At 34.5% G+C, this 25,676-nt stretch overlaps 1 protein-coding gene across 2 annotated transcripts in view; it reads right to left on the reverse strand.

Moving 5' to 3' along the window:
* Positions 1-7,993, reverse strand: part of LOC127719611 (uncharacterized) — an 85,042-nt gene extending 77,049 nt beyond the window's left edge. For both annotated transcript variants that reach the window (XM_052225838.1, XM_052225836.1), the window contains exon 1: positions 7,859-7,993. The gene's annotated coding sequence lies outside the window, so the exon portion shown is untranslated. The remainder of the gene's footprint in view (positions 1-7,858) is intronic.
* Between the last annotated feature and the right edge of the window lie 17,683 nt (positions 7,994-25,676).

A 25,676-nucleotide genomic window follows, 5' to 3' on the forward strand; every position in this document is an offset into this window, starting at 1 on the left:
TTTTGGAACACATATACAAAATATGACCAGAAAAACAAGATAATTCAGTATAAACACCGATAGCTGAAAACCAAGATCCAATCTTCGATAATCAGGGCAAAGTAGAAATCCTGCTGAAGGTATTTTTGAGGCAGTCATCTTAGTGCCGACTCCTTTGATAACGACTTTTTTGAAGAAATTAACAAAGAGTATATCAACATAAATAACCAGTACAAAGAAGAAATCAGATTAAAGCAGGAAAGAGAGGGCCCGACAGAGAAATCAATAAAGAAGGAGTAGAGGCTCGACTGGGACAGCTCCAGGGCCAGACCAACAATTTGCCGAATTCTTCAAAAATGCAGGTTAAAATTTCATAGAGGCTATGGTGGTTATGATTTATATCATATGGGAAAAAGGTGAAATTCCAGCAGAGTGGAAAAATGCAGATGTAAAGTTCCTTAGATAGCCTAGAAAAACAAGCTACTACTCCACCTCTTCCTACAGACCAATTAGTCTTACATGCATTATGTAATAGTAAAAGTTCAATGATAAATTAATATTGATATTAAAAGACCTCCGAAAAAAAAGGGATGATCAGATTCCCGAGCCCGAAGGGCGAGGGGATTTGAACAGCCCTTTTTGTGAGGAGGTCTTTTAATGTCAATATTTACTTAATCATTGAACTTTTACTGACTTACAAACCGTCAAAAACATAAGAAAAGTACACAAAAAGCACTCGCAGAAACCTAATTCCCCTGAATTGGACGAGTCTTAATATGTTTACCTTAAATGATAGTTAAACAGTACTCAGACTGATATACAATTAACAGTTACCAAATTGCAACGGAAACGGACCGATTAAATGGCAGTACATCATTCAATTATTATATTTTGTTTAGCATTAAAATAATACCAAATGATAGTTTAACAAAATTAGGGGGTAAATTTATATTTTTGATCCAATTTTTCAAAATAACGATTTCTTATTTAATAAATGAGGCATTCAAAACCATATACATACCTCATTTATAACTGACCGATGAATATTCTGCAAAACAACTTTTTGTTATATATATATATGATGTTTTTAATCTGTCAGTAATCATGAAACAGACCAGACCTAAGAAAACAGTAAGTAAATTCTTCCATCAATTAGCTTTTTTAACAGCTTGTTTCAGAACTTTTAATCGAACAGACCTAGATGCATAAGGTCCTTCACAATATTCATCCGGTAAATGTTCATTCCTTTTTGATTCTGTAATTTTCCTACACTACGTTACATGCGAATTCAAAATAATAAGTGTTGTCTGTTCAGTCCAATTAATTAATAGATCTTGCTTTGGTTTTTTTAAAAATAAAAACTATGCATGCAAACTTCAATGAATAAAATCGTATTAAAAAGCATAAATGTGACATCTATAGCATCAACTAGGTTTCACTGACCCGATTAAAACGTGTTTAGGTGACATATATTCGTAGGTTCGATGTATTATATGAAAACAAACTCTTTTATTTTAGTCGTCCGTTATTTTAATTTCATGTCCAACTGAAGCAAAACACCTGAAAAAAAAAACTTTTACCTTTCTTAGTTTCATCCTTTCCTGACAAAACACCATGTTATAAATGGTATTAAAACAGTAGATAAGAACCATAGTAAAAAAATATTAAAACCTTTTTATAAGCAGTCACTTATGTAATAAATTGAAGGAAAAAAAAAACCACAAAAAAAACTATAAAAATTTAAAAGAAATAGTACTTCATAGCAATTTACAAGATCTTGTCTTTGAGTGCTAAGTACATGGAACAATTTATGAAGTTGATTGATTGGTGTTTGCTTTACGTCCAGTGGCAAATATTTCATGCATGTTCATGACTATAACACATGAAGTCGTGCAATAGGAGGTCGACAGTGAGGTTGGACGTGAAACTTTAAAATACCACTGGAAAATGAGGGTATATTGAATTAGGACAGAAATTTAGACTTGCAACAGCTGGCCACATTCGGACCACCCAAATAATTTGTGCAAGAGTTTTTAATTTGCCGAGAGCGTTGATCCATGAAATCTACACTAAAGTCGATCATCGATGTTTACGTGTAGTTTACAATATCATTTCACGCATTTAATTTAGGTTAGATACTTTTAGCTCCGCTTTAGTAACTGTGAGAAGTCTGTGAAACTGTATTGTTTATTATACTTGAGGTTTTGGTATATTATGTACTTCCGCTCTACTGGTAGGTCTCATGTGAAGGTGTTCCCCTCGAGAGCGGGAGGTCGTTTGTTCGAATCCCGACCGGGCCAAACAAAGACGTTAAATTAGTATTGGCTATTACTTGGCGCTTAAAACGTGACATCATAGAGTAGGAGCACAGACTGGTCGGCTCAGAGTCGGAAATGTGTCCGGCTCGGGTGACATTTTTTCCTGCGAACTAATATCTTGGGAACTTACGTATAAAAACACCGACTCAGCGTGTCAGTCTAGTAAAAAGCGGGGTTAATATTCGTATTGTATTTACATGTTATCGTCCTGAATATTCTTTTTATTTGCCGCTGGTCGTCATCCATTATCATCATTTATTTTACCGTTTTATTACACAGTGAAGTGTTTTTCTTCTACTGGTTTATATTACAACTTCTTAAATTTTCACCGATCAAAATTAAAATAGGGCAGGTGAAATTGTTCAACCAGAGACTAGTGATTGTTGGGATATCTTTGACGGTAAATAGTATTAAATCAAACGTGACTTTTGGGTATATAATATTTGACGGTAATTATTATTGATTAACTCCGTATAACTATTATTAAGTCATTAGGCGGTTTTCACTGATTATTTTTCTGTATACGGATCTTTCTATAAAAAAAGACTGAAAGTTGACTATAAATGTTTTGACATGCCTGTGTATTTGTGTTGCTCTCACATTAATGTACAGTATATCTTTATCACCTTTTATTCAAAATCAAATGATTCACTTGGGTATACAAATATTGACATCTCGAGACCTCTCCCGTCCCACAGTATACCCTTACTAAATGGGTGCGTTCGTTTGGCTTATCGGATATATAAATACGCAGTTTTGTCCCATCGAAATAGGAATGTATATCAGATTCCTGGTGTAGTGAGAATTTCACGCCATCTATACGTTAAAAAAACATTAGGGGGAAAAACGATCTATGCACGAGTTGAATGATCGAAATGTGTAATATCAACAAGAAAGGTCAGCTAAATCTTTTCAAATAAGTTGCATGGCTGATTTTAACACATTTTTGCGATATTTGCTAGGACAATTGTAGATGAAAAAAAAAAATATAACGAAACCGATTAGCAAAACAATATCTAAAAAATAAATAAATGAAACGCCCAAAATAAGTTGAATCCTTGAAAAATTGTTGTCAACATTTGTTTATCCATTTTTGCTTTTATGGCAACTATTATACCAGTCTGAGATATAAATAAACTTGAAACAGCAAATGGTGATACGTAGACGAGACAGCCGTCATTGTTCGCTCCAATATATGAGTTATTGGCACTCAATGAAGATCGTTTTTCTGTTCTTATCCCCTCTCCTATTAGTTTTGCTAAAGGATACAATGTAACCCCTGATGTGTACCACGACAACGTTTTTGTATTGTTAAAAAAAAGATTAAATGCAAAGAGAAAAATGATGGAAGAAAGATTTACTCTTAAAAATTCATACTTAGATAAATATGAAATATAAAAATTGGAAAACTGTTTGAGACGATTATTTATTGATTTATTGATTGTTGGTTGCTTAACATCCAGTGGCAAATATTTCATGAATGTTCAGGACGAAAACAAGTTAACAATTAATACAATAGGTAGGTTTTGTAATAATAGAGGCCATCTGGGATGATGGTCGGGGAAATTTGGACTGCCACTGGACAATGAGGATATATTGGATAGGGACAGAAATTTTGCCTTGCAACAGGCCACCTACGGACCCCTCAAAGAGTTGTTACAAAGGTTCTTAACGTGCAAAGAGCGTGGCACTTTCTGTACACGAGGTATCGGATTTAACGTCCCCAATCTGACCGGACGTGGCTGCAAACTTGATACATCCCGCACAGCCAAACGGACGCCCCACTTTGGCAAGCGTTTTACTGCCGGTCGGAAAAAGACCAAGTGACAATATTGGTATTCCCCACAAGGGTGACGATTATTTACTGAAACCAAATGATTATACGTCACTAAATTAAACTGATTAATTAATTGCTCCTTTTATGTCCAGTGGCAAATATGTAATGCATATTTACGACGAGATGCAAAGTGGATCAACCTGAGGCAAATGATTACAATTTTAAAGTGGCACTTTTTACAATAAGGCAGAGCGTTCGCTAGAAGTAAAACGTATGCCGTAATAGAATACAGTTGAATCATGATCGAAGTCATAAGCTAAGCTATTAGCCCTCCTGGGGGCCTCGGTGGCCGAGTGGTCTAAGTAGTTACTACTGTTATCACTAGCCAGTCAACACTGAGGTTGTGAGTTCGAACCCCGCTCGTGCGGGTGCACTCGACTCCAATCTTAATTGACGAGGATTGTCAGTTTTCCTATCGAAGGTCGGTGGTTTTCTCCGGGCACTCCGACTTCCTCCACCAATAAAAACTGGCCGCCACGAAATAGCCCAAAAGCGGTGCTTAAAAGTGGAGTTAAAACACCAAAAATCAAAATCAAATTAGCCCTCCTTCCCTCATTTTTCTCCACGGTAGACGAATGCCAAAAAACAGAACGTCATGAATTTACAAACAATAACGGCCACTATAAGTAAATTAGATATGGACTTTTTTATTTAAAATAAAATAAATTCCTATTGCAGCCAACATCTCTCGGTTCGGGACAGGTTAGTATTTCCACCGATTGATTATTGAATGGAGATATTAAAGCAACCAAAAGCACTTTGAATCAAAAAATTTCTAAAATTGTAAAGTAGGATATTTTGCTGGGTGTTATTTCCCGATCCTATTTCGGACCCCTTGATTTTAAGAGGGCGTATCTAATTAGTCATGCTCGATTAACTTTTAGTAAATTAAACCTCAACTTAAAGACCTACACCGGGTATTTAAGTTCGAGGTACAATTAGTAGACAATAGAAATCCTTTGTGAAATGAGATCGTCCCAGGTATCTTAGATAATTATTTTGCGGTTGAATAACAATGAAAAATGCACGAGCAGGTTTGTAAATGTAAATAAATGGAAAGAGGAAAGAATAATATTAGAACGAATTGTTGCATATATTGAAGGACAATGACTGATTGACTTAAAATAAGAAGGGTTCAGAAAAGTCATTCAACAACAAATGCCCTTCTTAGACTGGTTCAAATAATAGTTGATGCTCTGAATAGGAATGAATCAGTTTTGGTTTGGCAAGTAGATTTGGAAAAGGCATATGATTCAATATGGCGTGAGGTATGGATGGTTAAAATGCATAAATTAGGTATAAAAGGAAAAATATGGATATGGATAAATAGCTTCCTCACTAATAGAACAGCCAGATCCATGTTGAACAATTTGTTTGGGAATCAATTCGAAACAAAAATTATCTTACCACAAGGGTCATTTCTATCACCTACCCTCTCCAACATCTTTATAGCAGACATTATGGAAAACACCACAGGACAACACTGCAAATTTGCTGACGATGGCACATTGTGGCACAAGGGACAAGACGTCAAAGAACAAAAAGAAAAAAACATTAAGAGACGTTAACACAGTCTTAAAATGGACTGAACAAAGGAGAATCAATGTCAACATGAGAAAATGTGAATTATGTCTTTTCTCTATAGAAGATCTAGATATAACACAAAAAAACTCTGACTGTCAACTCATTCAATTTCAAATACAGTCCTACACCCAAACTACTTGGCGTAACGTTGGATGAAACAATCTAATTTGAAATGCACACAGATACAGTGCAGAAGAGAGCAAACAATGTATTAAATGTTAGACGAGAAATAAAGGGCATAAGAAAAATCTCAAGAACAAAACTACTTCAAATCTATTACAGCATGGTAAGATCTATCATTGAATATGCGTGCCCAGTTTGGCAGATAACATCAATGGAATATACGAAAAAAACTGGAAGCTAAACAAAGGAAAGGATTATCAGTTTGCCTTGGATTATCAGGAACAGCAGGTAGAGAAGCTATAGAAGTAGAGGCCAATATACAACCAATCGACCTCCGAATGGAAGAAATCTCAGTCCGAGAAATAGCAAAAATCCAATAAAAAACATAGCCGAACCAATTAAACAACAGATGGAGGAGTATCTAATACCAACAATGATACATATGAACGACGGGAATCTACATTTGGTAAGGCTATAAATCAAGCCATCGACATGCTAAAAGCAACAAAAGTAGATATCAAACTTCTAGAGCCAGAGTTTACCTACAAGCCAGGAGCAGATTTTATGCTGATGAGAGCACCAAGCTACTGGAGCCGTCTGGGAAGCTCGAGAAACAGAACCGCAGAACAAACTGCCCAAAGCAAACAAATTGTACAAGAACTGATAGGAGAAAGCTCAGATTCAATAGCTATTGCATTCACAGATGGCTCATGGCAGGGAAGTCCAGGACCATGTGGAGCAGGAGCAGTAATATACACTAAAAACCACCAAGCAATAAGCTTTAAAAGACCAGTATCTAACAGAGGCTCAATACTCTTAGCTGAACTAGGAGCTATCCTTATGGTTTTGGAACACTGCTTTTACACACTTAGAGAACAGTTCACTGAAGTAAAGATTCTATTAAATAGCCAGATAGCTGTTGGCATCTTGACTCTCAACTGGAGGTCAACTACTAAGTAACTACACTGACACTATCACAGACATTAAAGAAAGCATTGGGACCCTCCTGAGAGGCTGCATACAAACTACCATATCTCTGACCCTAGGCCATGCTATTATAGCCGGGAACGAGATAGGGGACCAGTTAGAAAAAGATGCAGCACAGGAGGTCGCAAGTCTAAATGAGCAGTACTACGTCATAACTATGTCAGATGTGAGAAGTGCAGTTAAGATGTCAACAAAACTTAAATGCCGAAATAGATGGACTAGAAGTGAAACTGGAAGACAATGACACGAATTAGTTCCTATTCTTGTTAAGGCCCATCTACTTGATTATCCGACTCCAGTTATAGGGAGAATCATTTCAGAATTTAGAACAGGCTACAATAGAATAAATAAATACCGCCATCAGATAGGCCAATCCCTCACGCCATACTGCGAATGTGGTGAAGAAGAAAGTACAGAACACTTCCTACTCAATTGTATGAGATACCATCAGGAAAGAGAAGAAATGAAAAGACAGCTGGAGACACAAAACATCCCAATAGATCTGAGATAGTAGGAGAATATTTAAAGAGTTCAGGGCGATTTCAAGATATACTTAGCCCTGAAGAATCCAAATCCTGCGCCGAAACAAATTAACCTAAGTACAATGTGACAGTGTGACATTACTTGGAGAAATTATAGTACCAAGATGAAACAAGCAAACACAAAGAGACCAGTAGTGTCAACATATATATGGACCTTAGAATCAGGATCAGCTTCCATATAAGACAAGAAAGATGGAGGAAAGTTTCCATGTACAATGAGTGTTGTAAAATTGCAAACTGTCAACGAACAGAAAGAAGAATTTGGGCTTTAGATCTAAAAATTGCTAACAAACTAAAACTCAACATGATCAAGTTACAGACCAAATATAAAAGTATTCCCTTTCATAGAAGCTAAGGCAACTATGAAGAAAGATCGCCAGGATGTTTCTCCATTGTAATTAATAGGATCGAATTATACTCCTATCCGTGTCATCAGAGTTACGTTATCGTATCTATTATGAACAATGTTATTTTCATATTAATCTTACCTATACCATTTATACATGTAATCTTCAGTGTGACAATTTGCCTATGATTTATGATTTTGTTTTATTTTGCAATCAACCTAATCTCAGGTGTAAAAACATCATTACTCATTTAGTAATATTCGTCAAACTGTTCAAAACGAAAGTAAAATAAAACACCGGAAGTTGTCTGAAAATAAAATAATACGCGGGAAAAGTCAAAAACTTTTTCAAGTGGAAATTATAAGTTTTATCATTTGTGCGTTTAACTTGCTGTGATTCACATTTTAAATGAACTAGACGTAACGTTTTGTTTTTCTAATTTAGCGGGAACTAAGGATCAATAGACTATGACTTAACATTGCAAGCAGTCAACACAGGCACTTATTTCTAAACAGTCAAAAAGGCTTTTCAAAAACGAATAGTCGACTGATTCCTTTTCTTCATATTAATAAATAAAACATAAGGAGACGCCATTTTTAGGGGGGTGGGGGTCGAAAATGCATATCTTGGCCTGGTAAACGCTAACAATAAATAAGATGAAGATAAGATGTTTTTGCACGAAAAAAATACAGGAAATATCAATCCGCACATTGACCGTATTCTGAATAAATGATTGATGAATTATGTAGTTTTTTAATTCTTTAAATACATTTCGCGTTTTGAGTGGATTTAAGTTTTTACAAATAAGCATGCTTAGTAACATATGAAAATTCAATGTACATCTGCAAAGAAATAAGATCTTCAAGGAGTCTCAGCAAAGTTGTCTGACATCAATGACCTTTTCTAAATGCACATAAAAAAGAATGAAATATATTTTCAAAAAAATCAGTTAAGGTGTAATACCATCATTGATTTATCTGTGTTTTGAAATAAAGAAATACTTTGCATGAGTAAAGTTTTATCCTGTCCTGTACTATAGACAAAGTTTCACATAATGTTTCATTGCATATAAGAAAACAACCATTACGGGAAGCTAACCAATCAAATTTTCACCCTTTCTCTTCATGTGTACAAGCTTTAGTAACCATGTAACTTCAAGTTTCCAAAATATTCTATAGAAACACTAAATAAAAAAACAATGGTGCTTTGAAACACCCCAGATATATGTCTATGACACAGAAATGATTTACTACAATGAAATGTAGGATTCATTTCCTACAACTGTCAAATTCAAGGGAATATTTTGTTCGAACCTTTTTCTTATGCAACCGGATGTGACGTACTATGATTTGGTGGTATTACACCTTAACTGGTCAGATATAACCATTTCACATACTTTTAAAATTGTAGGTAAAATGTTCACAGGTCTGTAGCTCATTTTATCAAGTGGATCAGTTTATTTTTTTGTGTAGTGGTACGACCTGAGCTTCATTAAATCTGTTTGTACAATACTAGTACTAGATATCTTTAAATCTGTTTGGAAATTCAATTGATTCTGTTGTATTATTTATTAGTGTTCTTATATGTTTTGTTAAGCAATAGTGCACCAGCTTGCAATAGCTTAGATGATACTGTGACCTGATCAACTCCTTTAGCTTTTTCTATATTGATCTTTTTCACCAGTTTGCCTACAGTGTCAACATGTTAAAATGAAAAAGTTTATCATGCTTTATGTTAGCTTTAACTTTCAAAATAATAAGGGGTATTTTTATCTATGTGATTGGCAACATTTACAAGTAAAGTATTAAAGTTGTCACAAACATCTTTAGTGTTGTTTAAAATTCTATTATCTTCCACAAGTACGTTTTTTTTGTTGGCTGCAAGTAGACATTTTAGAGAGAAATTGTTTACTGTAAAAATATTTTGATTTTTGTGCTCCAGCACATATTTCTTGAAAATAGATATTCACAGATTTTTAGGTCAAGTTACCAGATTTCTTTGTTTTCTGTATGCTTTCCAAGTTTTGTTGTTTTGTTTTTTATTTTTCAAATTTTGTTCTCAACATTTGTTTGTGAAAAATAGCTTTTCTCAGTTCTCTGTTCATGTATGATATTGTGTTTTTTCGAGGATATCTGTACTTTATCGATGCATGGCAATTTATTACCTCAGAGACTTTACTTTCAAAATCATTATATACTAAGTTTATTTCATCTTTACATTCATCTGAATCGTGTAAAATTTTAATATCATCAGTATTCTTTTCAACATCAAAAGATTTAAAACTTCTACATTGTGTCTTGATGTTAACACAATTAGGTGTATAACCTTTTATAAAAGTAGATGATCATATGATAACAATCACTAACACCAGTGTTAAAATTCAGTGTTTTGAAAAAAAAAGTTGCTCTATTTGTAAGAACATGGAAGTATTATATTGACAGGAACTACAACGATTGATTAACACTTATTTATAACCCGGGTAGTACTGTAGAAAAGATATGGAAACTGTCTAATTAGTACGCTGTCGTTAATTTCTTTTGTGACTATCTGCGATGCCGCGGTCATAAATTGACCAGAGATACTTCTTATCAATCACGTGGTTTTTATCGAGACACGATAACGTCAATACCTGTCGGAAAATACCTTTGCTCATTTTAATGGCATCGGTTGACCTTTATTCATAAACAACTTATTTAAACGACTGATGCATAAAAAAGGGAAATCGGCCCAGAATTTATTATGCTACAACGTTTTAAAATTGTAAGTGACATTATTACATTTCTTCAGGGGGTAAGTTTAAACTGTCATAAGGGTGTGTTCAGGTTACTGCCGAGTCACGAAAATTTTCCTGATATAAATATACACTGTGACGAATCGATTAATATATATAGTAAAGGACCTGGATTATCCTGGAAAGTAGAAATTTTCAGTTTTTAATGTGAAAATTAATCGATCAAGGACTAACTAACACAGACATTATATATAACAAATATAGTAAATAAAAGACGCACCTCGTTATTTATATATGTATATATGTGCGTATTAAATTTTTTGGCATTTGTGAAATTCAAAACTGCTAAAATATTCGTATTTGAACGAATTTTGTCCGATAATATACAGCCGGTGTCAGTATTTCTATTTGTACATTTTATGAATGTGCCAATCATGACTTATGATTTGACCCGCATTATCAATTTGAGACAAAAACGAAGACATAGAAAATGTTATGGAATGGCTAAACCATCTCTGTCCCATATAATATTTTATCATTTTCTGTCCAAATGATACTGTCTAGTAAATATTACTTTACAGCTTCAGTACTTAAATAAATTTGAACACACTGGGGCTCAGCAGAAATATTCGTATACCAACAACTAATGATCTTCCCTGTAATTAAAGCGAAGCCTTATATTTCTTACATCTATTTAAAATCTCATTGATTTTTTTTTATTTTAATCAGAACAATTATTTTACAATCGTCTTAAATATGCATGAAATGTATGCCACTGGAATTAAACAATCAGTAATGAATCACAACGTGTGATATATATTTAGATAGTGTAGTTTCTACCAAAAAATAAATCAATAAACATAGTGTATTTATTCAATTAATATGGTACGAATTCCATCGTCAATGTTTTTTTCTAGAATTAATGATGTCGCGCACAAATCCATCAATCTATCAATCGGCACACATAGGCAGGTGTAGGGTAACGAAATCTGCCGAGGTTTGCCGATTGCTGTTTCCTTACAATTTATCACAACTTTCGATTTCTTCGTTTATTTCCGTAATGGCGAAAGCAACAGAGAATGACAATATTGTAGGGCGCCACACGCTGTTGTGTAAATGACGTGCCATGTTTCAAGTTAATTAACATGTCATTAAATTTCGCGCGGCATCGCAGACGTAACGTTTGAAGTCGGGTCGTAGTAGTTCCTGTCAATATAATAATTCCATGGTAAGAATGACATCAACAAGTAATGGTACATACCCTTTCATATAACATGTAGGTTTTTTTTACTATTTTTGACAGATCAAAAATATCACATATGTCCGCCGACACATGTGATTTGTTTTTAACCATAAAATCATAGTTAAGATCACCAATAACCATATAACTTTCTATAAATTTAGAACCTTTATTTAAAATGTTATTTATTGAGTCATAAAATATATTAATCGCCATTTATGATGGACGATAAATGCCATAAATAAACCTTTTTGTTTTATCAAGAATATTCTCATTAACAATGTTTCAAGATTCTTACATTCAATGTCAAATCTTCTTCAGGCTGGTATGTCAGCTCGCATGAAAGAAGCTATACCTCCTCTATGGTCAGTACAGTTTCTTCGCTGTAGTTTTTAACCATCAACTTGAATTAAGGAGCCTTTTAGTTTCAGATATAATTAGGCGGTTAACAATTATATTAAGGCACAATAAAGCAAAATCTGTTAAATTTCATCAAATTTGTAACACGTACTGTTTTAAAATATTTAGATGACAGATGTGAAAATCTGAAAATTTTAAGACAATTTCGCAATTTATGTGTAAGACTGTTAATTTGTTTACAGAAAAATTTGTGATTTATTGAAATATTTAAAATGTTTAAACAAATACCAAGTATTTGTGTTTTTTGAATATTTTTTTCAGTTTAGTCTTTTAAGGGGAGATAAATTTATACTAGAATGATAGGGAAATTTTCATTTTGTACTCTTAGCAAGAAAATAAGTTCGGTGACACTATTTCTTTGTTTTTATTTTCTGAACGCATATAGTAAAACTTATCTTCGAATATATTATTTCAAAATTCCATCTCATAGAGTTCTTTTAATGCACAATAGTGTGGTTTTTTTTTTCATGAATAACCTATGCAAATTTGGGCAATTTTACACAACTTGTAGCTTGAAAAATAGCACGATGACCCATACTTGTTATATGTTTGAAAAGAGCATCGTAAAATCTTCATTTTGGCAATGCATAAGAAAATCTATCTGAGGAAATATATATAATTCATCCACCTTACGTTTAGTAAAGTTGCCTCTGTATGATCATTCTGTTGATAGCAATATATTGTTAATGTTAATAGAATTTTCGTTTCGTATCGAAATATCAAATCAAAGCACTGTAAGCGCTGTAGGCAGTTAACCAAAAACCGAGGCAAACGTTATTGTGAAAACTGTGGCAGTGTTGCTTCAATTTTTTTTTAAGATTTGAAAGAACAAACATTAAACATTCGTATATTGTACATTTATGTTCATTAAATGAATTGATTATTAAGGCAAATTAATTAATATTTCGTCAAGGTTTTCAAAAGCAACTCATATATCAATGTAAATGACACCCATCTTCACCACCAAGTGCATGATGTTACTCCATACCAAGTTTGGAATAAAATGACAGGTGATTATAAAACAGTTGGTCAAACATTCTCGGGCTTTACACTGCTTGAAAGATTTATATGTTTTCTTTAAAATGAGCCATAAATGAAAATTATTATAGGCCCAGAAATAATTTAATAAATAATTAAAGTAAATTCAATTAACCTAGACTCATTTTTTTGCATCAATAAAATTTTATAATAAACAAGAAATAATTGTAACAGGATGCCGTTACGAAGTCTCCCAAACAAAGCCCCCATAATTCGTCATTCCCATGGTCTCCTGACATTGGGCAAAGTCCAGTTCATATTGGTTTGGTCTAGTAAAGTGATATGCATATGTGACACCTAGGAGATTGACCCTGTATGTCATTCAAATCTTTTTAAAATGATGACCAGGAATAAATAGGGTTTAGGTGTGGGTATCTCGACCGTTTACAAGTTCTCAAACAGGAGGGGTGAGGTGACCCCAGGGACTCCCCCTATATTTCATTTGATTTGTTATATTGTCCCATACACGAATACATATGGTTTAGGGGTGGGGATCTCGACCATTTCCAAGTTCTCAAACAGGAGGGGGTGGGGTGACCCCAGGGACTCCCCAAATATTTCATTTAATTTGTTTTATTGTCCCATACATGAATATATATGGTTTAGGGGTGGGGATCTCGATCATTTCCAAGTTCTCAAACAAGAGGGGGTGGGGTGTCCCCATGGACTCCCCATATATTTCATTTGATTTGTTTTATTGTCCCATACATGAATATATATGGTTTAGGGGTGGGGATCTCGACCATTTCCAAGTTCTCAAACAGGAAGGGGTGGGGTGACCCGAGGAACTCCCCATATATTTCATTTGATTTGTTATATTGTCCCATACATGAATATATATGGTTTAGGGGTGGGGATCTTGACTGTTTACAAGTTCTCAAACAGGAGGGGGTGGGGTGTCCCCAGGGACTCCCCTATATTTCATTTGATTTGTTTTATTGTCCCATACATGAATGTATATGGTTTAGGGGTGGGGATCTCAACCATTTCCAAGTTCTCAAACAGGAAGGGTTTGGGTGACTCAAGGGACTCCCCATATATTTCATTTGATTTGTTATATTGTCCCATACATGAATATATATGGTTTAGGGGTAGGGATCTCGACCGTTTACAAGTTCTCAAACAGGAGGGGGTGCGGTGACCCCAGGGACTCTCCCTATATTTCATTTGATTTGTTTTATTGTCCTATACATGAATATATATATGGTTTAGGGGTGGGGATCTCGACCATTTCCAAGTTCTCAAACAAGAGGGGGTGGGGCTACACCGGGGACTCCCCCAAATATTTTCATTTGATTTCTTTTATTGTCCCATACAAGTATATATATTGTTTAGGGGTGGGGATCGCGACGGTTTACAAGATAAAAGTGCATTTTCAAATTGAAGGGGGTTGGGATGACCCCCAGGGACTCACCCTATATTTTTTTTTTATATTGTCCTGTTCTCATTACTGAAGACTGCATGTGTCTATCACTTACTGTTTTCGAGAAATAGTCATTTGAAAATCCCATAGGGTTCTATAGTAAACCTCCTCTTCTTCAGGCCCCTCCAAATACCCCTAAATAGACCCCAATGCACAACCAAAAGATTAATGGCTCCTCTAGTCATGTCAGTCTAATATTTTATGAAACCCTAAGTAATCTGACAAACGGTCAAAGTTGTCTTCTTAGACGGTTTGAGTGGATTTGGTCCGACTTGTCTCGGGGACGAGTTGTCCACATCACTTAAAACATCCCATCAACGTCGATTTCCGCATCTGTTTCATGACCTCGTTTCATTATAAAATAACAACAACCTTATTTGGCAAGATAAGTTAAAAATTACCGCCCATTTATATAACTTTATTTCCTCTATCATAGATATTTGTTGTACATGAACAATATTCCTGCGCATTTTGCCCTTTGGGAAATACAAACGACTTGTAATTACCGATTTTCGGCGATGAAATATTTCATACAATTATTCTTTGACATCGTAGCCAAAAGCACAGGGGATAATAAACTACGTACGGATTTCTATTGAGCACTACTTCCTCTGTGCAACTTCAAAAGTTTTGGGTAGTTCGACGATCATTTAAGGTTTTCTGGTCATTTTTTTTGTTTTCCAGAAATAAAAGTATTAAAAAATGTCCAATTAGTTATAAATAACATAATAGCCAGCTAGATAATAACAATGGCACGTATTTCACCATTTATTGGGTAGAACACAAATCTAGGGTGCTCGCATAAGGCAGCTTAACTGCCTAAAAATGAGTCAGTAAATTTAAATGAGTTGCAATAATTGTATAACCGAGAATCCACAAAATAATATAGTTCAGTGTAAATGTAATGTGCCACAATCAGTTGCAATCATCACATAGTACAGCACAGTGGTTTGTCGCCATTACGTTATAACAGTGGATGTTTAACTGGTGGTTAACTATCTTTAATTCGTGTCTCGAGTAGTAGCCAGTAAAGTTCGATTGCTAAATATTTAAACTTGAAATCCTTCAAATTTTCAATATAACATATTCAATTGTATACTATGTTGCTCAATCTTGATTTCTACATGTTCTCCTCATCAAATTAACTATGATTAGCTCTTCAGTTTCATGAAATAATAATAAAAATTGTGGGCTGTTTAAACTTTGTCACTGATTTTTCTGGGCATGGTCATCTCTCTGTATGTAACAGAAGCAAATCAATGCTTGGGGCCCTTTATAGCTTGCTGTTCAGTGTGAGCAAATGCTCCGTGTTGAAGGCCGTACCTTGACCTATAATGGTTTACTTTTACAATTTGTTACTTGGATGGAGAGTTGTTTCATTGGCACTTATACCACATCTTCCCATATCTATTTAGCGTATGAACTAAAGTAAAATTGAAAACATACAAGATTGCCATATAAATTTTATGTTATCATATTCAACATTAAATACCTCTCTTATCATCTGATAAGTCATGTAAGTTAAACATTATTTATGTTGACGTTACACTGGCAAAAATGCCACACATGTGTACATGCGTGACACATGCGTTTCACATGTGTGTGACACGCATGTGAAAGAGACGTTTCATGCCCCGCATGTGACACATGTGTGAAAAACACATGTTATACGCATGATAAACACATGTGATCATGCGTTTCACATGTGAATTACATGCGTAAGGAAATACACCTGTGATACATGCGTGATAAATGCATGTAAAAGGCATGATGCCTGTATAAAATATTTTTCCAAATGTCCTATTTGTCCAATTACCATGATTGTTGACATGTATCTTAGTTCTCATGTGAATTACATGTGTATTCTAACACAATAGTCATGCGTTATACATGTGTTTTCTATATATATATACACAGGCAAAATTTGTTCACATAAATTTCTTGTGAGATTCACCTCAAACAAGCTTATTCATGAAACTCATGTGCAATTAATGTGAATTGAGCTTTAACGTGAAATTCATGTTAAATTTTTCATGTGAAACTAACGTGAATCAAGCTTTCATGTTAATTTTTCTAAAATCTATCACACAATTCACAGTATTTGAGCATATTTTAGATAAGTTAATGCTAATCTAATACACATGCTATTTTGATACAGTGCTCCAGCTAGAAATTGAAAGGGGCAGGGTGCCAGTGGAGGGCAGGGCACTTTTTTAGGTTAGAAAAAGGCAACTCTCATTTTTGTTTGTGTCGTTTCTGTGTGTATCCGTCTTGTTTCGCATTGTTTTTTTTTACAATAAAGATGTATCATAAGTTGTTGTTTTGATTATTTATTCTATAAAATTGGCATTAAATATATTATAAGTCATTCATACATTGTCATTATACATAGCAATACACATTCACACCTCACATGAATAATAAAAACACTACGAAATAAAAATAATAAAACATGAATGTAGATACAGCACTATTACTTCTACAGTTCTAATGTTCAATTGTTCATAAGTTTCCTAACACAGAGAGTTGATCTTTCTGTCTTTGGCCTTAAAGAACTGGGTAACTGTAGGTTGAAGTAAGCTAGCAAACATTGTGTCATCACAGTTCAATTTTACATTTAGCAGTTGGTTTAATGTTCTGGTCTTCATGCTGTTTCTGTGACTGGTCTTAATAAGTTTCACCTGTGAGAATACCCTCTCCACCTCTGCTCTACTAAGTGGAAGTGTGGTGGCCACACTTAGAAGTCTGTATACCAAGTGATAGATGTCTTTGAGTCCTGTGACTGTGGAGTTGTGAAGAAGCTGTAGTAATTTTGTCATTGACCTATCCTGTGCTGTCAGGGTGTTCAGTAGTTGAATGAAGTCTTGCCATTGTGTCTGTAGTTCTTCTGGGTCCATTGAGAAGTGGTCTGCTAGGCTGAACATCTCATTGAACCCATAAAGTGCTGGGAGTTCATCAGGTGTACCACTCAAATCAAGCACTGAAAGCTGGTCAATGATGTCTGTGTCAACAAATCTGTCGTGAATGTTGTTAATCAATTTGGTCAGGAATGGTTCTTTGACTTTTGTGTTGAAGTCAGAGCTTGAAGATGTTGTCAGTTGTAAATCTGATGATATCTGTGAGTACTTAAGCTGCCATGGCCCATCTTGAGTTTTTCTGGTTTCCATCATCCTGATGGTTTTGTCTACTGTAGTTTTACCATGCCAAGGTACACATCCCTATGTTGAAATACCAGTGATAGGGCAGCTATGTGTGGTAGGGTGTCTGCATGTAGCAATAGGAATCTCAGTGTGGTTGGGTCTTTAAGGCTTTTCAGGATGTCATTACCAACTGGGTCAGTGCTGATTTCTTTTGTTTCCAGGTTTACAACAACAATAGATTTGTAGGATCGTACTATGCTAGAAACTGCCTGATCATGAGATAACCATCTGTGATGTTTGGCTTGTTTTATTGCTAAAGGTGCTTGGTTAAAAGCAGCTTGTACCATCTTCAGACTTGCGGTATGGACACAACTGTACTTGTAATATTTGTATATTTTTTCTAGAGTTTCGTCTGTTTTTTTTTCATAAGTGGTACAGAGTTAAAGCTGTCCCTACAAGCCAGTGCCAATCTATGATCTCTGCAGTGGTTTGTTATCATTGCTGGGTTGTGGTCTTTTAGTTTTTTTGCTACACCATTCTTTTTACCTAAGAATACATCTGCACCATCGGAGGCAAAACCAGACATGTCACTTATAAGAAGTTCTTTTTTGTTGATTTCGGTTATTATTGAGTTTGTAACTGTCTCTGCTGTTGCATTTGATAACTCTGTATCGACTAAAACTGCTGTCTGCAGTTGTCCTGTTTGGTTGATGTATCTCGAACAGAGAGCTAGGTGTTTAATAGATCGGTTGTCGGATACCTCATCTACCATTAAAGAAAAACATGGACTTGATTTTACATTGTTTGTAACCGTGTCGGAGACTTGCTCACTGAGAAGGTTAAGTAGCTCGTGTACTATTTCCCAACTTGTGGCATTCTTTGCTAACCGTAGGTTTGGTAAGTAGGTAGCACCAAGTTCAATGCAGAGATCTATCATGCTGTTGAAGTGGTCAAGTTGCAAGTTCTTGCTAATTAAGTAGTACATAACTTTGAGTACATCAACAATGGCTTTCTGGGCAGAAAATGTGATGTTGTTGGACATGTCGTTGACTGTCTGATTAAGTTCCAAGGAGAGTGAATGTTTATGCTGATCACTGTCTTGATGCTCTTTGACCTTGTCACGACGAAGACACTTGTAACCAGTCTCGGACCAAGCCTTGTTACCATTAAAACCATAAATACTCTTCTTGGTCTTGACTATGCATTCATACTTCCATTATATTTTACCTTCTTGATACTAAACAATACAAAATATATTTATCTATCAACTCCCAACTCACAATATCTCCAATGCAAGAGATAAGATGCAATAAAACAAAGAAGGCAAGCAAATATCCAGGTCACCTTAGTTCACTCCTAGAATTTTTTGGGCTGTGTTCAAGTCTCAATTATACTGTTTTTAAAAGTGATGTAAGGATTGGTGATTCATTTATAGAACATGTATGCACTGATGTATATATCATTTTTAATATGTATGCACAAGTCATTTTGTGGTTATCAGTCATGAGACAATCCAATCCCATTATGGAAATCGTCTTACTTGCAAAAGATGCCAATTTTTCTTTTGAAAGTTTTGAAGAAAAAAAGTAGTTCACCCTGCCACATATTCATGTGCCTGTTTCAAGCCAGGAACTTTTTCAGTGGTTGTCTAAAGTCTCATTCTAATAAAAAAAAATATTTAAAGAATTTGGTGTTGATGGCAGCTCTGTGATTGGTATAGACTCTGGTTAAAAAAGTAGATCATGACATTGTTTATACACCTGTTCATTGTTGAGGACTGTATGTTAGCACCTTAATGCCTTTCATGTGTTTTTTTTTGTGTAGCTGTCTGATTTATTTATAACTCATATCTCATTGTATTAATAAACTGAAATAGAAAGTTCTGTGAAATATATTTTGATATACCATATTGAAAGTCTTGCTGTTATTTACAACCACTTCCTTCTTATTTCATATATGTATTTCAGTTTTTCATTTGAACGCCAATCTTAAGGTTAAGGCAAAAAGAAAACAAATGTTGACAAACAACAGGCATATATCATTAGAAGATCTCAAAGTTTGGCTGCACAATAAACTACAAAAATTCTTGTTATTTCAAACATTTATATAAAATTCAGTTTAAAACATGCATTTTCCATTTTTAGACTATAATTGTCATGTTGACACAATAATTTAAATTTGAATTGTATTATATTCTGAGAGTACTTGTGGTTGAAAAAATATACACAATATTTAATTCCATGTGTTTTAGATTTCTTGAATACACCACTCCCATATAATGACTACATGTCTGTGAGTAATGTTTAAGAGTTCTCTCCTGCGTGTAATTGCTGTAATTGCTATTTGTACCCAAGGCTTCCTTCATACATTTGCACTTATCCTTCTAAGATCTTGCTTGAATGATAAAATCCTGTAATACATTTTCAGCCATCAGACTCTTGGAATACAGTTGCTGTAATAAAAAAAAAAAAACTGTAATCTCAGAGATATGTCTCGCTTTTTGGTAATTTCGATAATGCAAATGTTGAAATTAAAATAGCAACACATGGTTAAACAATCTCCATGGAAATTAGATGTGGCAATGCTAATACAACACATACCAAATACCATTGACTTATCATAAGTAGTTCCCTTTAAAAAACCTAAACACAAACTAATACATGTAAACTAAGAAAATTTTAAAGTCAATAAACGATAACTGAGGGGGCGGGGTCAAATGATCTCCATGGTAATGAGATGTGCCAATGCTAATACAACTGCATACAAAACATCATTGACTTACCACTAGTGGTTTCCCATAAGCCGACCTAATCACAAACTAATACATGAAAACCAAGCAAAAGTTTCAAAGTCAATAGACCATGACTGAGGGAGCAGGGCCAAATAATCTCCATGGAAATGAGATATGCCAATGCTTATACAACTGCATACCAATTATCATTAACTTACCACTAGTGGTTCCCCATAAACTGACCTAGTCACAAACTAATACATGACAACTAAGCAAAAGTTTAAAAGTCAATAGACCATGACTGAGAGGGCAAGGCCAAATAATCTACATGGAAATGAGATATGCCAATGCTTATACAACTGCATACCAATCATAATTACCTTACCACTAGCAGGGCCATATAATCTCCATGGTAATGAGATGTGCCAATACTAATTCAACTGCATACCAAATATCTTCGACTTACCACTTGTGGTTCACTATAAACTAGACCTAATCACAAACTAATACATTGTTGACGCCACCGTCGTCACCAACACCAGAAACAGCATACCTATGTCTCGCTTTTTGACTCCGTCATGCGAGACAAAAAAGGCATATATTTTTTGTAAAATATACATCAAATATTGGCTTACCAATCAGGCAAAAATGATAACATCAATTTAATCTCCAATGATTTGCCAAACTTACATATATATTATATATATATATATATATTGTGTGAACAACTGGAGTGGAATATAATAGTTGTTGTTTATCATATTTATTTTTCATTTAATGTCTTTTACGTAAATTGGAATTGTTTCACATCTGTAATTTCAGGACATTTTATAGCTTGCTAGATGCAGTATCAGTTTTGCTCATTGTTGAAAGCTGTTCATACAGTGATTTATAGTTGCTAACATTCAGTCATTTGGACTCTCACTGGTGGATAGTTGTCTCATTGACAATAATGAAAACCAACTCTATTCATGCATGTGTACTACACATTACCTGTATATATAATATATACTGGAATACTCCTGGGACATCATGGGGTCGTGACTGAAGCAAAGTACCGTAGCCTTATTTTTAGCCTGGATTTTAAGTTTTCCTTTTAATTTGTCATCTAATAATGTCATGCTGGTCATTAGGTGCACAGTTTTCTCTGCTTTCAAAATCTTTCTTTTTGAACCCTTCGACCCAGAACTTGTTAATTATCTGTAGTAATAATTATGTGGAAAACAAATGGGCCTGGAATGGTGTAATTTTTAATCAACACCATTGTCCTATATATTTAAGTTATATATAAAGTTGAATTCTTTGAATCGTCATTTTTATGTCATGCTGGATCACAAATTGAACCTTGTTATTTTAGTATTATAGATCTAGATTACTAAGTGCCTATAGAAACACGATTCCTCATTTTTCAAGCCCCTTTCTTACATGTCTTAACCTCATTTGTCGCTCACCTGATATTTTTTTAATTTTATAATTGATGAATGAAATAATGCAACCGTTATACTTTTGCTTTAGTTTCAAAGATATAAGTCAAAAACTGCATTTTCCCCCCTATGTTCTATTTTTAAACTAGAGACCCTAATGCTTGTTATGGCCAAGTTTGGTTATATTTGTCTCAGTTGTTTCAGGAGAAGACTTTTGTAAAAGATTACAAAAATTTACGAAAAATTGTTATATTTGACTTTAAAGTACAATAACTCCTTATGGGGTCAATTGACCATTTTGATCCTGTTGACTTATTTGTGAATCTTATTTTGCTGAACATTATTTCTGTTTAAAGTTTATCTCTATCTATTAAAATGTTCAAGATAATAACCAATACATTGCTTCGCCGAGCACAGCTGGATACGACCGCAGAGGTCCAACCCTGAACAGTTGGGGCAAAAATGGACGCAATATTCGCGCTTGATACAGGTCTGAATTTGGATTGTAATTAAATATTTGACACATAAAAGGTTTCTGACACAGAATAAATGTAGTCAAAGAACTTAGAATTGGTTATATGATTTGAATTTTTATTCAATTTTTTGCTTTTGTGCAATACACTTTGCTATTGCGAATTGATCCCACCTCCCCCCACAAATCAAACATCCTTTCCATTCAGTGTGGAGGTTGTTGGGTTAAAGACTATGGCTGAAGATATCGGTAAGAAAGTTGTAAAAGACATTTCTTCTATTCAGGTTTGAAATTTGTTTACTCTATGATTTTAAAATCATTTCTGAACAGCTGTCAAACTGCAGAGTGTCACTGATTTCCAAATAGTTCCACAGTTCAGAAATAAAGGCAACAGTAGTATATCGCTATTCGAAATTCATAAATCGATTGAGAAAAAAACAAATCCGGGTTGCAAACTAAAACTGAGGGAAACACATCAAATATAAGAGGAGAACAACGACACAACAGAAACTCAACACTAAAATGCAACAAACACAGAAACGAAATATAATATAACAATGGCCATTTTCCTGACTTGGTACAGGACATTTAAAAAAAAATGGTGGGTTGAACCTGGTTTTGTCGCTAGCCAAACCTCCCGCTTTTATGGCAATGTTAAATATCACATTAAAATGACAAGATTACATGACAGGACTACAATACAAATAAATGGGAGAACATACAGGACAGAGACACACAAATAATAGCTATCAAAAGGTACCAGGCTTATAATTTAATACACCAGAAGCGCGTTTTGTCTACATTAGACCCATCATTGACGCTCAGTTCGAAAAAAGTTCAAAAGCCAAAACAAGTACAAAGTTGAAGAGCATTGAGGACCAAAAGTTCCAAAAGTTCCAAAAAGTTGTGCCTAATACGGCTAAAGTTATATGTCTGGGATAAGAAAATCCTTAGTATACTTTTGCAAACAGTAAATTTATAAAAATGACTATTTAATAAAAAAAAAATAAAAAATTTACCCCCCCCCCCTTTTTTTTTTGCTTTTGTGCAAGACACTATGCTGTTGCGTATTAAATCCACCACCCACCTCCACCCCTCACCCCTCACCCCCAACACACTTTTTTTTCAAAAAAAATAATATTTGAAGAATTTTTCTTTTTAATTTCTGAAAAATCTGAAATGAGAAAGAATTGACCCCCCAAAATTTCTGTTTACTCCCCCCCCCCTTTTTCCCCCAAAAATTCTTTCCCTCAAGATATGGTCTTAATCTCAATTCAAATTTCCAATGGAGTTAGCAACCATAATTACCCATTTAAATTTACCATAGTTCTAACTTAATCTATTTTATAATAGAATTTAAAATATGGTGTCAAATCTTTCATATGGATTTTTTTGTAAAAAAAAAAAAGATGCAACATTTGCAGATATTTTTACTGGTCTTCCTTTATAAATATGCATTTCTTTAAACATAATTTAAAAGCAGTGTAAGGGAGGTAATTAAAACGTTGTATTTGGATTACCTCCCTTACACTGCTTTTAAATTGTCTAAATTGTTCATGAACCATTACTTTATACATAATTTAAAAGCAGTGTGAGGGAGGTAATTCAAATGATGTATTTGAATTTCCTCCCTTACACTGCTTTAAATTATGTTTTGTACTAAAGTATTTGTCTATTAACCAGGACACCCTTGTTTTTCTTCCTTTTTTGACCCTAATTCCTAAACGGTTTGAGCTATAACCCCCAAAAGCAAATCCTAATCATCCCTTTGTGGTATGGAAACTTGTGGTATAATGTCAGAGAGATCCATACACCGTTCCACAAGTTATTGTCTGGAAACTAGAAAAATGCTTATTTTTAGCCCCTTTTTGGCCCCTAATTCCCTAACTGTTGGTACCATAACCCCCAAAATCAATCCCAACCTTCTTTTTGTGGTATTGAACCTTATGGTCAAATTTCATAGAGATCCATTCACTTAAACTAAAGTTATTGTGCGAAAACCAATGTGTCTTCGGACGACTACGACGAGGCCAACGTCATACCAATATACGACCGCAAAATTTTTTTGCCGTTGTATAAAAAATGCAAAATTTCCTTAAAATTGCCTATTCAGGGGCAGCAACCCAACAACGGTTGTCTGATGCGTCTGAAAATTCAACTGAGATAGATCTTCACCTGATGAACATTTTTACCCCATGTCAGATTTGCTCTAAATGCTTTAGTTTCAGAGATATAAGCCAAAAACTGCATTTTACCCCCATGTTCTATTTTTAGCCATGGCGACCATCTTGGTTGATGGGCAGGGTCTTCGGATACATTTTTAAAACTAGATACAATAAGGATGATTTAGACCAAATTAGGATTAATTTGGCCCAGCAGTTTCAGAATAGAAGATTTTTTAAAAGGATTACAAAAAATTGTGAAAAATTGTGAACAATTGACTTAAAAGGGCAATAACTCCTTATGAGGTCAATTGACTATTTTGGTCATGTTGACTCAATTGTAGCTTTTACTTTGCTGAACAATTTTGTTGTTTACAGTGTATCTCTATCTATTATAATGTTCAAGATAATAACCAAAAACTGCAAGATTTCCATAAAATTACCTATTTAGGGGCAGCAACCCAACAACGTGTTGTCTGTTGCGTCCGAAAATTTCAGCACCGATAATTCTTCACCTGATGAACATTTTTACCCCCTCAGATTTGCTCTAAATGCTTTGGTTTCAGAGATAAAGCCAAAAACTGCATTTTATCCCCATGTTCTATTTTTAGCAATAGTGGCCATCTTGGTTGATGGGCAGGGTCATCTGATACATTTGTTATACTAGATACCCTAAGGATGATTTAGGCCAAGTTTGGTTTTATTTGGCCCAGTAGTTTCAGAGAAGAAGATTTTTGTAAAAGGTAACGGACAATGACGACGACGGTGACGGACGACGACGGACGCCAAGTGATGAGAAAAGCTCACTTGGCCCTATTGGGCCAGTTGAGCTAAAATGGTATGTCTAAAGCTCAATGCATTCTGGTTACAAAATTTGTGATATATCTTCCATAGGGGTATAAATCAAAACTCCAAATGCTCAGCAAATTGTTTATCTGCATTACTTTTTGATTACCTCTGCTGTGGAGGTTCATTATGGTTGAAATTTGCTATGAAAGCTGGAATTTGTTAACATTTCAAATGAAAATCAAAATGTTCTGAAACTTTTTGGAATTGTTGTAGTTGTTTGTATATACATATATTAATTATAATGGAAAAACAGAGTTCCAATGTCCCCATTATTGCACTTATTTTGTCTATTCAGAGTATAAGGGCAATAACTAAAACAAGCACTTTTT

The sequence above is a fragment of the Mytilus californianus genome, unplaced genomic scaffold (genome assembly GCF_021869535.1).
Source record: "Mytilus californianus isolate M0D057914Y unplaced genomic scaffold, xbMytCali1.0.p SCAF_11, whole genome shotgun sequence".
NCBI lineage: Eukaryota > Metazoa > Mollusca > Bivalvia > Mytilida > Mytilidae > Mytilus > Mytilus californianus.